This window comes from Oncorhynchus gorbuscha, linkage group LG24 (assembly GCF_021184085.1).
Source record: "Oncorhynchus gorbuscha isolate QuinsamMale2020 ecotype Even-year linkage group LG24, OgorEven_v1.0, whole genome shotgun sequence".
NCBI classification, from domain to species: Eukaryota; Metazoa; Chordata; class Actinopteri; order Salmoniformes; family Salmonidae; genus Oncorhynchus; species Oncorhynchus gorbuscha.
The window spans coordinates 59,705,865-59,719,201 of record NC_060196.1 but is presented as its reverse complement, the minus strand read 5'-3'; positions in this window follow the sequence as shown (position 1 = coordinate 59,719,201).

The following is a 13,337-nucleotide window of genomic DNA, read 5'->3' as shown; positions in this document are numbered from 1 at the left end:
CTCACTTCAGTTCTAATTGAAGTTGCAACCAGGTTTGTTCTGTTCTAGCAGCTTGGTAACTTAGCTTTATATAACTAAATGACCTAGAGACTATCATTTTTTTGTATTGGATGGTATTTCCAGTTTTCCGATGCGTTTCCGATGCGTTTCTTCTGTAGTTTTTGTTTTGCTATAAATGTTTTCTTGATAGTCCTTGGTATTAAGAATACAGTCAGGTGATTTTGTACAAAATCAAGGTTTTAGGTATGGAATTTTGATTTGGTTTGAAGGTTTTGATGTAGTGGGTAGTATACTATATAAGTCATTGCAAAGAAAATCCAACTTTACCTACATTTATTTAACTATAATTATTCTCTCTCTCTCATCATAAATTTGAGTTGTAGAACTCTTGAGGTCTTCTTGAATGTGTGTCAAAGACCTCAAGAGTTCTACAACTCAAATTTATGATGAGAGAGAGAGAATAATTATAGTTAAATAAATGTAGGTAAAGTTGGATTTTCTTTGCAATGACTTATATAGTATACTACCCACTACATCAAAACCTTCAAACCAAATCAAAATTCCATACCTAAAACCTTGATTTTGTACAAAATCACCTGACTGTATTCTTAATACCAAGGACTATCAAGAAAACATTTATAGCAAAACAAAAACTACAGAAGAAACGCATCGGAAACGCATCGGAAAACTGGAAATACCATCCAATACAAAAAATGATAGTCTCTAGGTCATTTAGTTATATAAAGCTAAGTTACTGTTGCTAGAACAGAACAAACCTGTTTCTGCAACTTCAATTAGAACTGAAGTGAGGTGTGAAAACTCTTGAGCCTAACATTGGCAGCAGAGTTTCACAGCCTCCCCACCCAAATGCAGAGGCCTTTGAAGCCTCCTGTGCCATGGCACATCCCTGTGCAGATGTCATCACAGTACACTACCACTTGAATATAAAAAATGACACTGCATGGAATAAGTACAGACCATCCCCTGGTATGGCACAGTGCTATAAAAGAGCACAATACCCCTATGTCAAGAGAGAGGGTATTGGCCCAGGTGGAAACTCAGAATAACAGACATTGAGGAAATTGAAACAACCTCTGTCAACGTGTACAAATCTGTGACAGTAATGCAGGACACAAAGAGAGAGCACAGCAGGAAAAGTTCTCTCTGCGACGACTCCCCATCCTGAGTCAGTCGGATCACACCTCTTCAAACTGTCCTGCAGACGAGGATAGTCCCGCCTCCAGCACTGAACACACCCAGGTCCACAACTGCTCCTCCATCACTGAGAGGGATATATTCACAGAGCTGGAGAGAAACATGGTGGAGCTCAGAGAGCTAGTCCACAATCCAGACAGAACAGACACATGAAACAGACCAGCACAACAACACCCGGAGGGCGGAAGGTGGAGATGGATGGCTATCGGAGAGAACTGGCTGCAATCCGGACTGAGGTGAGAGAACTTAAGGAGGAGAGAGCGGGACACATGGCACAGTTAACAGCAGTGAAGGAAGAGGGAGAGAACACATGTTACAGCTAACAGCAGTGAAGGAGGAGGAGGGAGAGGAACACATGTTACAGCTAACAGCAGTGAAGAAGAGGAGGAGAGGAACACATGTTACAGCTAACAGCAGTGAAGGAGGAGGAGGTAGAGGAACACATGTTACAACTAACAGCAGTGAAGGAGGAGGGAGGGAGAGTAACACATGTTACAGTTAACAGCAGTGAAGGATGGAGAGAGGAACACATGTTACAACTAACAGCAGTGAAGGAGGAGGAGGGAGAGGAACACATGGCACAGTTAACAGCAGTGAAGGAGGGAGAGGCACACATGGCACAGCTAACAGTAGTGAAGGATGGAGAGGAACACATGGCACAGTTATCAGCAGTGAAGGAGGAGGGAGAGGGACACATGTTACAGCTAACAGCAGTGAAGGAGGAGGGAGAGGAACACATGTTACAACTAACAGCAGTGAAGGAGGAGAAGGGAGAGGAACACATGTTACAGCTAACAGTAGTGAAGGAGGAGGGAGAGGAACACATGTTACAGCTAACAGCAGTGAAGGATGGAGAGGAACACAGTTAACAGCAGTGAAGGAGGGAGAGGCACACATGGCACAGCTAACAGTAGTGAAGGATGGAGAGGAACACATGGCACAGTTATCAGCAGTGAAGGAGGGAGAGGCACACATGGCACAGCTAACAGTAGTGAAGGATGGAAAGGAACACATGGCACAGTTATCAGCAGTGAAGGAGGGAGAGGCACACATGGCACAGTTAACAGCAGTGAAGGAGGAGGGAGGGCACACATGGCACAGCTAACAGTAGTGAAGGATGGAGAGGAAACACATGGCACAGTTACAGCAGCAGAAGGAGGAGGGAGAGGGACACATGTTACAACTAACAGCAGTGAAGGAGGAGGGGGAGAGGAACACATGTTACAGTTAACAGCAGTGAAGGAGGGAGAGGAACACATGTTACAACTAACAGCAGTGAAGGAGGAGGAAGGAGAGGAACACATGTTACAACTAACAGCAGTGAAGGAGGAGGAGGGAGAGGAACACATGTTACAGTTAACAGCAGTGAAGGATGAGAGGAACACATGTTACAACTAACAGCAGTGAAGGAGGAGGAGGGAGAGGAACACATGGCACAGTTAACAGCAGTGAAGGAGGGGAGAGGCACACATGGCACAGCTAACAGTAGTGAAGGATGGAGAGGAACACATGGCACAGTTATCAGCAGTGAAGGAGGAGGGAGAGGGACACATGTTACAGCTAACAGCAGTGAAGGAGGAGGGAGAGGAACACATGTTACAACTAACAGCAGTGAAGGAGGAGGAGGGAGAGGAACACATGTTACAACTAACAGCAGTGAAGGAGGAGGGAGAGGTACACATGGCACAGTTAACAGTAGTGAAGGAGGGAGAGAGAGGAACACATGTTACAACAGCAGTGAAGGAGGAGGAGGGAGAGGAACACATGTTACAACTAACAGCAGTGAAGGAGGGGGAGGGAGAGGGACCATGTTACAGCTAACAGTAGTGAAGGAGGAGGGGAGAGGAACACATGTTACAGCTAACAGCAGTGAAGGAGGAGGAGGGAGAGGAACACATGTTACAGTTAACAGCAGTGAAGGATGAGAGGAACACATGGCACAGTTAACAGCAGTGAAGGAGGGAGAGGCACACATGGCACAGCTAACAGTAGTGAAGGATGGAGAGGAACACATGGCACAGTTATCAGCAGTGAAGGAGGGAGAGGCACACATGGCACAGTTAACAGCAGTGAAGGATGGAGAGGAACACATGGCACAGTTAACAGCAGTGAAGGAGGAGGGAGAAGGACACATGTTACAACTAACAGCAGTGAAGGAGGAGGGAGAGGAACACATGGCACAGTTAACAGTAGTGAAGGAGGAGGGAGAGGACACATGTTACAACTAACAGCAGTGAAGGAGGAGGAGGGAGAGGAACACATGTTACAACTAACAGCAGTGAAGGAGGGGGAGGGAGAGGACCACATGTTACAGCTAACAGCAGTGAAGGAGGAGGAAGAGGAATACATGTTACAGCTAACAGCAGTGAAGGAGGAGGGAGATGAACACATGGCACAGTTAACAGTAGTGAAGGAGGAGGGAGAGGAACACATGTTACAACTAACAGCAGTGAAGGAGGAGGAGGGAGAGGACCACATGTTACAACTAACAGCAGTGAAGGAGGAGGAGGGAGAGGACACATGTTACAACTAACAGTAGTGAAGGAGGAGGGAGAGGCACACATGTTACAGCTAACAGTAGTGAAGGAGGAGGGAGAGGAACACATGTTACAGCTAACAGCAGGGAAGGAGGAAGGAGAGGAACACATGTTACAGCTAACAGCAGGGAAGGAGGAGGGAGAGGAACACATGTTACAGCTAACAGCAGTGAAGGAGGAGGGAGAGGAACACATGAGCAACAGAGCAATGGACACCCCTCCCAGACCTGCAAGACCCCCTCCCAAAGGACCTGCACCGAGAGAACCCACACCAAGAGGACCTACACCCAGACCATAGCTTCACCAACCATCTGAGACCACCCCAAACAAACACTGGCCAAACCCTATATAGGCCCCACAAGATCAGACCTATACCCCTTCTGCCCCCGCCCCCTCCCCAATGAGCAGACCTGACCCACTATTAAATTGGTCAAAAAATGAATATTTTACATCTGGCTAGAAATGAATGAGGACATGATCTCAACAGAAAAAAATGTCATTGTGTGCTACCTATATCCCCCCCACTAGAATCCCCATACTTTAACGATGACAGATTCTCCATCCTAGAGGGGGAGATGAACCATTTCCAGGCCCAGGGACATGTACTAGACTTTGGCGACCTAAATGCCAGAACTAGACTGCAACCTGACAGGGGGGACATACACCTACCTGGAGGTGACAATTTTCCCTCCCAAATATGCCCCTATAGACACAACTATGACAAAACAACCAACAAAAATGGGTCACAACTCCTGCAGCTCTGTCGCACACTGGGTCTGTACATAATCAATGGTAGGCTTCAAGGAGACTCCTATGGTAGGTACAACTACAGTACATCCCTTGGCACTGTCATGTTTGTCATTTATTATCATGTCTTGTCCCTGTGCTCCCCATTCTATTCGTTTCCCTCTGCTGGTCTTATTTGGTTCTATCCCTCTCTCTCCCCCTCCCTCTCTCACTCTCTCGCTCTCTCTTCTCTCTATCGTTCCGTTCCTGCTCCCAGCTGTTCCTATTCCCCTAATCATCATTTAGTCTTCCCACACCTGTTCCCGATCCTTTCCCCTGATTAGAGTCCCTATTTATTCCTTTGTGTTCCGTTCCTGTCCCGTCGGTTCCTTGTTTTGTATTCACCATGCTGTGATTGTGTTTCGCCCTGTCCTGTCGTGTTTTGCCTTCATCAGATGCTGCGTGTGAGCAGGTGTCTCTGTCTACTACGGCCTGCGCCTACCCGGTTTAAGCGACCTGCAGTCTGTGGCCGCTTCTCTTGTTATTCCCTCTACAGACTAGAGGATTTCTGTTACTCCCTGTTTGGATTTGAATAAACTCTGTTTCTGTTAAGTCGCTTTTGGGTCCTCTATCACCTGCATGACAGAAGGAACCGACCAAGTAATGGACCCAGCGACTTCAGACGCTCGTTACACTGCCGTCGAGATCCAAGGAGCCATGCTCGGCAGACACGAGCAGGAATTGTCTGCTGCTCGCCATGCCGTGGAGAACCTGGCCGCTCAGGTTTCCGACCTCTCTGGACAGTTCCAGAGTCTCGTCTCGTGCCACCTGTTACTTCCTGGCCTGCCGAGCCTCCAGAACCTAGGGTTAATAACCCACCTTGCTACTCCGGGCAGCCCACTGAGTGCCGCTCCTTTCTCACGCAGTGTGAGATTGTGTTCTCTCTCCAACCCAACACATACTCTAGAGAGAGAGCTCGGGTTGCTTACGTCATTTCACTCCTTACTGGCCGGGCTCGAGAATGGGGCACAGCTATCTGGGAGGCAAGGGCTGATTGCTCTAACAAGTTCCAGAACTTTAAAGAGGAGATGATTCGGGTTTTTGACCGTTCAGTTTTTGGTAGGGAGGCTTCTAGGGCCCTGGCTTCCTTATGCCAAGGTGAACGGTCCATAACGGATTATTCTATTGAGTTTCGCACTCTTGCTGCCTCTAGTGAGTGGAACGGCCGGCGCTGCTCGCTCGTTTTCTGGAGGGACTCCACGCAGTGGTTAAGGATGAGATTCTCTCCCGGAGGTTCCTTCAGATGTGGACTCTTTGATTGCTCTCGCCATCCGCATAGAACGACGGGTAGATCTTCGTCACCGGGCTCGTGGAAGAGAGCTCGCATCAACGGTGTTTCCCTGCTCCGCATCGCAACCATCTCCCTCCTCTGGCTTTGAGACTGAGCCCATGCAGCTGGGAGGATTCGCATCTCGACTAAGGAGAGGAACGGAGGATCACCAACCGCCTGTGCCTCTATTGCGGAGTTGCTGGACATTTTGTTAATTCATGTCCAGTAAGAGGCCAGAGCCCATCAGTAAGCGGAGGGCTACTGGTGAGCGCTACTACTCTGGTCTCTTCATCTAGATCTTGTACTACTATGTCGGTCCATCTACGCTGGACCGGTTCGGGTGCTACATGCAGTGCCTTGATTGACTCTGGGGCTGAGGGTTGTTTCATGGACGAAGCATGGGTTCGGAAACATAACATTCCTTTCAGACCGTTAGACAAGCCTACGCCCATGTTTGCCTTAGATGGTAGTCATCTTCCCAGTATCAGATTTGAGACACTACCTTTAACCCTCACAGTATCTGGTAACCACAGTGAGACTATTTCTTTTTTGATTTTCCGTTCACCGTTTACACCTGTTGTTTTGGGTCATCCCTGGCTAGTATGTCATAATCCTTCTATTAATTGGTCTAGTAATTCTATCCTATCCTGGAACGTTTCTTGTCATGTGAAGTGTTTAATGTCTGCCATCCCTCCCGTTTCTTCTGTCCCTACTTCCCAGGAGGAACCTGGCGATTTGACAGGAGTGCCGGAGGAATATCATGATCTGCGCACGGTCTTCAGTCGGTCCCGAGCCAACTCCCTTCCTCCTCACCGGTCGTATGATTGTAGTATTGATCTCCTTCCGGGACCACTCCTCCTCGAGGTAGACTATACTCTCTGTCGGCTCCCGAACGTAAGGCTCTCGAGGATTATTTGTCTGTGTCTCTTGACGCCGGTACCATAGTGCCTTCTTCTTCTCCGGCCGGGGCGGGGTTCTTTTTGTTAAGAAGAAGGACGGTACTCTGCGCCCCTGCGTGGATTATCGAGGGCTGAATGACATAACGGTTAAGAATCGTTATCCGCTTCCCCTTATGTCATCAGCCTTCGAGATTCTGCAGGGAGCCAGGTGCTTTACTAAGTTGGACCTTCGTAACGCTTACCATCTCGTGCGCATCAGAGAGGGGGACGAGTGGAAAACGGCGTTTAACACTCCGTTAGGGCATTTTGAGTACCGGGTTCTGCCGTTCGGTCTCGCCAATGCGCCAGCTGTTTTTCAGGCATTAGTTAATGATGTTCTGAGAGACATGCTGAACATTTTTGTTTTTGTCTATCTTGACGATATCCTGATTTTTTCTCCGTCACTCGAGATTCATGTTCAGCACGTTCGACGTGTTCTACAGCGCCTTTTAGAGAATTGTCTCTACGTAAAGGCTGAGAAGTGCTCTTTTCATGTCTCCTCCGTTACTTTTCTCGGTTCCGTTATTTCCCGCTGAAGGCATTCAGATGGATTCCGCTAAGGTCCAAGCTGTCAGTGATTGGCCCGTTCCAAGGTCACGTGTCGAGTTGCAGCGCTTTTAGGTTTCGCTAATTTCTATCGGCGTTTCATTCGTAATTTCGGTCAAGTTGCTGCCCCTCTCACAGCTCTTACTTCTGTCAAGACGTGTTTTAAGTGGTCCGGTTCCGCCCAGGGAGCTTTGATCTTCTAAAAGAACGTTTTACGTCCGCTCCTATCCTCGTTACTCCTGACGTCACTAGACAATTCATTGTCGAGGTTGACCTTCAGAGGTAGGCGTGGGAGCCATTCTATCCCAGCGCTTCCAGTCTGACGATAAGGTTCATCCTTGCGCTTATTTTCTCATCGCCTGTCGCCATCTGAGCGCAACTATGATGTGGGTAACCGTGAACTGCTCGCCATCCGCTTAGCCCTAGGCGAATGGCGACAGTGGTTGGGGGGCGACCGTTCCTTTTGTCGTTTGGACAGACCATAAGAACCTTGAGTACATCCGTTCTGCCAAACGACTTAATGCCCGTCAAGCTCGTTGGGCGTTGTTTTTCGCTCGTTTCGAGTTTGTGATTTCTTACCGTCCGGGTAGCAAGAACACCAAGCCTGATGCCTTATCCCGTCTGTTTAGTTCTTCTGTGGCTTCTACTGATCTCGAGGGGATTCTTCCTTATGGGCGTGTTGTCGGGTTGACAGTCTGGGAATTGAAAGACAGGTTAAGCAAGCACTCACGCACACTGCGTCGCCGCGCTTGTCCTAGTAACCTCCTTTTCGTTCCTGTTTCCACTCGTCTGGCTGTTCTTCAGTGGGCTCACTCTGCCAAGTTAGCTGGTCATCCCGGTGTTCGAGGCACTCTTGCGTCTATTCGCCAGCTTTTGGTGGCCGACTCAGGAGCGTGACACGCGCCGTTTCGTGGCTGCGTGTTCAGACTGCGCGCAGAAGAAGTCTGGTAATTTTTTTCTGCTTCTGCTCCTGGTCTTGCTGGGTCTCAGTCTGTTCCCTGCCATCGCATCTCTCCTGTTCTTGTTCCTGCCCTTGCTGTGTCTCAGTCTGTCCCTAGTTCTCATTTTTTTTTTAGAGTAGTACCCTAGTTTCCCTTTTTATCGTTTTTCGTTACGGTCCTGAGGAGAGGAGTTGGGTTCTTTCTGTCATGCAGGTGAAAGAGGACCCAAAAGCGACTTAACAGAAACAGAGTTTATTTAAGTCCAAAACGGAATAACAGAAATCCTCTAGACTTGTAGAGGGGAAATAACTGGAGAAGCGGCCACAGACTGCAGGTCGCTTCGGGTAGGCGCAGGCCGTAGTCGACAGAGACACCTGCTCACACGCAGCATCTGATGAAGGCAAAAAAACACGACAGGACAGGGCGATACACAATCACAGCAAAAACACGACAGGACAGGGCGAAACGCAATCACAGCATGGTGAATACAATACAAGGAACCGACGGGACAGGAACGGATCACAAAGGAATAAATAGGGACTCTAATCAGGGAAAGGATCGGGAACAGGTGTGGGAAGACTAAATGATGATTAGGGGAATAGGAACAGCTGGGAGCAGGAACGGAACGATAGAGAGAAGAGAGAGCAGAGAGTGAGAGAGGGAGGGGAGAGAGAGGGATAGAAGGAGGGAAAGAACCAAATAAGACCAGCAGAGGGAAACGAATAGCATGGGGAGCACAGGGACAAGACATGATAATAAATGACAAACATGACAGTACCCCCCACTCACCGAGCGCCTCCTGGCGCACTCGAGGAGAATCCTGGCGGCAACGGAGGAAATCATCGATGAGTGAACGGTCCAGCACGTCCCGAGACGGAACCCAACTCCTCTCCTCAGGACCGTAACCCTCCCAATCCACTAGGTATTGGTGACCCCGTCCCGAGAACGCATGTCCATGATCTTATGTACCTTGTAAATAGGTGCGCTCTCGACAAGGACGGGAGGGGGAGGGAAGACGAACGGGAGTGCGAAGAAAGGGCTTAACACAGGAGACATGGAAGACAGGATGGACGCGACGAAGATGTCGCGGAAGAAGCAGTCGCACAGCCGACAGTGGATTGACGACCTGGGAGACACGGAACGGACCAATGAACCGCGGAGTCAACTTACGAGAAGCTGTCGTAAGAGGAAGGAGGCGAGTGGAAAGCCACACTCTCTGGCCGCAACAATACCTTGGACTCTTAATCCTGCGTTTATTGGCGGCTCTCACCGTCTGTGCCCTGTAACGGCAAAGTGCAGACCTCACCCTCTCCAGGTGCGCTCACAACGTTGGACAACGCTTGAGCGGAGGGAACGCTGGACTCGGCAAGCTGGGATGAGAACAGAGGAGGCTGGTAACCCAGACTACTCTGAAAACGGAGATAACCCGGTAGCAGACGAAGGAAGCGTATTGTTGAGCGTATTCTGCCCAGGGGAGCTGTTCTGCCCAAGACGCAGGGTTTCTGAAAGAAAGGCTGCGTAGTATGCGACCAATCGTCTGATTGGCCCTCTCTGCTTGACCGTTAGACTGGGGATGAAACCCGGAAGAGAGACTGACGGACGCACCAATCAAACGACAGAACTCCCTCCAAAACTGTGACGTGAATTGCGGGCCTCTGTCTGGAAACGGCGTCTAACGGGAGGCCATGAATTCTGAATACATTCTCAATAATGATTTGTGCCGTCTCCTTAGCGGAAGGAAGTTTAGCGAGGGGAATGAAATGTGCCGCCTTAGAGAACCTATCGACAACCGTCAGAATCACAGTCTTCCCCGCAGACAAAGGCAGACCGGTAATGAAGTCTAAGGCAATGTGAGACCATGGTCGAGAAGGAATGGGGAGCGGTCTGAGACGACCGGCAGGAGGAGAGTTACCCGACTTAGTCTGCGCGCAGTCCGAACAAGCAGCCACGAAACGGCGCGTGTCACGCTCCTGAGTCGGCCACCAAAAGCGCTGGCGAATAGACGCAAGAGTGCCTCGAACACCGGGATGACCAGCTAACTTGGCAGAGTGAGCCCACTGAAGAACAGCCAGACGAGTGGAAACAGGAACGAAAAGGAGGTTACTAGGACAAGCGCGCGCGACGCAGTGTGCGTGAGTGCTTGCTTAACCTGTCTTTCAATTCCCCAGACTGTTAACCCGACAACACGCCCATAAGGAAGAATCCCCTCGGGATCAGTAGAAGCCACAGAAGAACTAAACAGACGGGATAAGGCATCAGGCTTGGTGTTCTTGCTACCCGGACGGTAAGAAATCACAAACTCTAAACGAGCGAAAAACAACGCCCAACGAGCTTGACGGGCATTAAGTCGTTTGGCAGAACGGATGTACTCAAGGTTCTTATGGTCTGTCCAAACGACAAAAGGAACGGTCGCCCCCTCCAACCACTGTCGCCATTCGCCTAGGGCTAAGCGGATGGCGAGCAGTTCACGGTTACCCACATCATAGTTGCGCTCAGATGGCGACAGGCGATGAGAAAATAAGCGCAAGGATGAACCTTATCGTCAGACTGGAAGCGCTGGGATAGAATGGCTCCCCACGCCTACCTCTGAAGCGTCAACCTCGACAATGAATTGTCTAGTGACGTCAGGAGTAACGAGGATAGGAGCGGACGTAAAAACGTTCTTTTAGAAGATCAAAGCTCCTGGGCGGAACCGGACCACTTAAAACACGTCTTGACAGAAGTAAGAGCTGTGAGAGGGGCAGCAACTTGACCGAAATTACGAATGAAACGCCGATAGAAATTAGCGAAACCCAAAAGCGCTGCAACTCGACACGTGACCTTGGAACGGGCCAATCACTGACAGCTTGGACCTTAGCGGAATCCATCTGAATGCCTTCAGCGGGAAATAACGGAACCGAGAAAAGTAACGGAGGAGACATGAAAAGAGCACTTCTCAGCCTTTACGTAGAGACAATTCTCTAAAAGGCGCTGTAGAACACGTCGAACGTGCTGAACATGAATCTCGAGTGACGGAGAAAAAATCAGGATATCGTCAAGATAGACAAAAACAAAAATGTTCAGCATGTCTCTCAGAACATCATTAACTAATGCCTGAAAAACAGCTGGCGCATTGGCGAGACCGAGCGGCAGAACCCGGTACTCAAAATGCCCTAACGGAGTGTTAAACGCCGTTTTCCCACTCGAATCCCCCTCTCTGATGCGCACGAGATGGTAAGCGTTACGAAGGTCCAACTTAGTAAAGCACCTGGCTCCCTGCAGAATCTCGAAGGCTGATGACATAAGGGAAGCGGATAACGATTCTTAACCGTTATGTCATTCAGCCCTCGATAATCCACGCAGGGGCGCAGAGTACCGTCCTTCTTCTTAACAAAAAGAACCCCGCCCCGGCCGGAGAAGAAGAAGGCACTATGGTACCGGCGTCAAGAGACACAGACAAATAATCCTCGAGAGCCTTACGTTCGGGAGCCGACAGAGAGTATAGTCTACCTCGAGGAGGAGTGGTCCCCGGAAGGAGATCAATACTACAATCATACGACCGGTGAGGAGGAAGGGAGTTGGCTCGGGACCGACTGAAGACCGTGCGCAGATCATGATATTCCTCCGGCACTCCTGTCAAATCGCCAGGTTCCTCCTGAGAAGTAGGGACAGAAGAAACGGGAGGGATGGCAGACATTAAACACTTCACATGACAAGAAACGTTCCAGGATAGGATAGAATTACTAGACCAATTAATAGAAGGATTATGACATACTAGCCAGGGATGACCCAAAACAACAGGTGTAAACGTTGAACGGAAAATCAAAAAGAAATAGTCTCACTGTGGTTACCAGATACTGTGAGGGTTAAAGGTAGTGTCTCAAATCTGATACTGGGAAGATGACTACCATCTAAGGCGAACATGGGCGTAGGCTTATCTAACTCTCTGAAAGGAATGTCATGTTTCCGAACCCATGCTTCGTCCATGAAACAACCCTCAGCCCCCAGAGTCTATCAAGGCACTACATGTAGCACCCGAACCGGTCCAGCGTAGGTGGACCGACAAAGTAGTACAGGACCTTGATGGAGAGACTTGAGTAGTTGCGCTCACCTGTAGCCCTCCGCTTACAGATGAGCTCTGGCTTTACTGGACATGAATTAACAAAATGTCCAGCAACTCCGCAATAGAGGCACAGGCGGTTGGTGATCCTCCGTTCCCTCTCCTTATTCGAGATGCGAATCCCTCCCAGCTGCATGGGCTCAGTCTCAAAGCCAGAGGAGGGAGATGGTTGCGATGCGGAGCAGGGAAACACCGTTGATGCGAGCTCTCTTCCACGAGCCCGGTGACGAAGATCTACCCGTCGTTCTATGCGGATGGCGAGAGCAATCAAAGAGTCCACATCTGAAGGAACCTCCCGGGAGAGAATCTCATCCTTAACCACTGCGTGGAGTCCCTCCAGAAAACGAGCGGCAGCGCCGGCTCGTTCCACTCACTAGAGGCAGCAAGAGTGCGAAACTCAATGGAATAAACCGTTATGGACCGTTCACCTTGGCATAAGGAAGCCAGGGCCCTAGAAGCCTCCCCACCAAAAACTGAACGGTCAAAAACCCGAATCATCTCCTCTTTAAAGTTCTGGAATTTGTTAGAGCAATCAGCCCTTGCCTCCCAGATAGCTGTGCCCCATTCTCGAGCCCGGCCAGTAAGGAGTGAAATGACGTAAGCAACCCCGAGCTCTCTCTAGAGTATGTGTTGGGTTGGAGAGAACACAATCTCACACTGCGTGAGAAAGGAGCGGCACTCAGTGGGCTGCCCGGAGTAGCAAGGTGGGTTATTAACCTAGGTTCTGGAGGCTCGGCAGGCCAGGAAGTAACAGGTGGCACGAGACGTAGACTCTGGAACTGTCCAGAGAGGTCGGAAACCTGAGCGGCCAGGTTCTCCACGGCATGGCGAGCAGCGGACAATTCCTGCTCGTGTCTGCCGAGCATGGCTCCTTGGATCTCGACGGCAGTGTAACGAGCGTCTGAAGTCGCTGGGTCCATTCCTTGGTCGGTTCCTTCTGTCATGCAGGGGTGAAAGAGGACCCAAAAGCGACTTAACAGAAACAGAGTTTATTTAAGTCCAAAA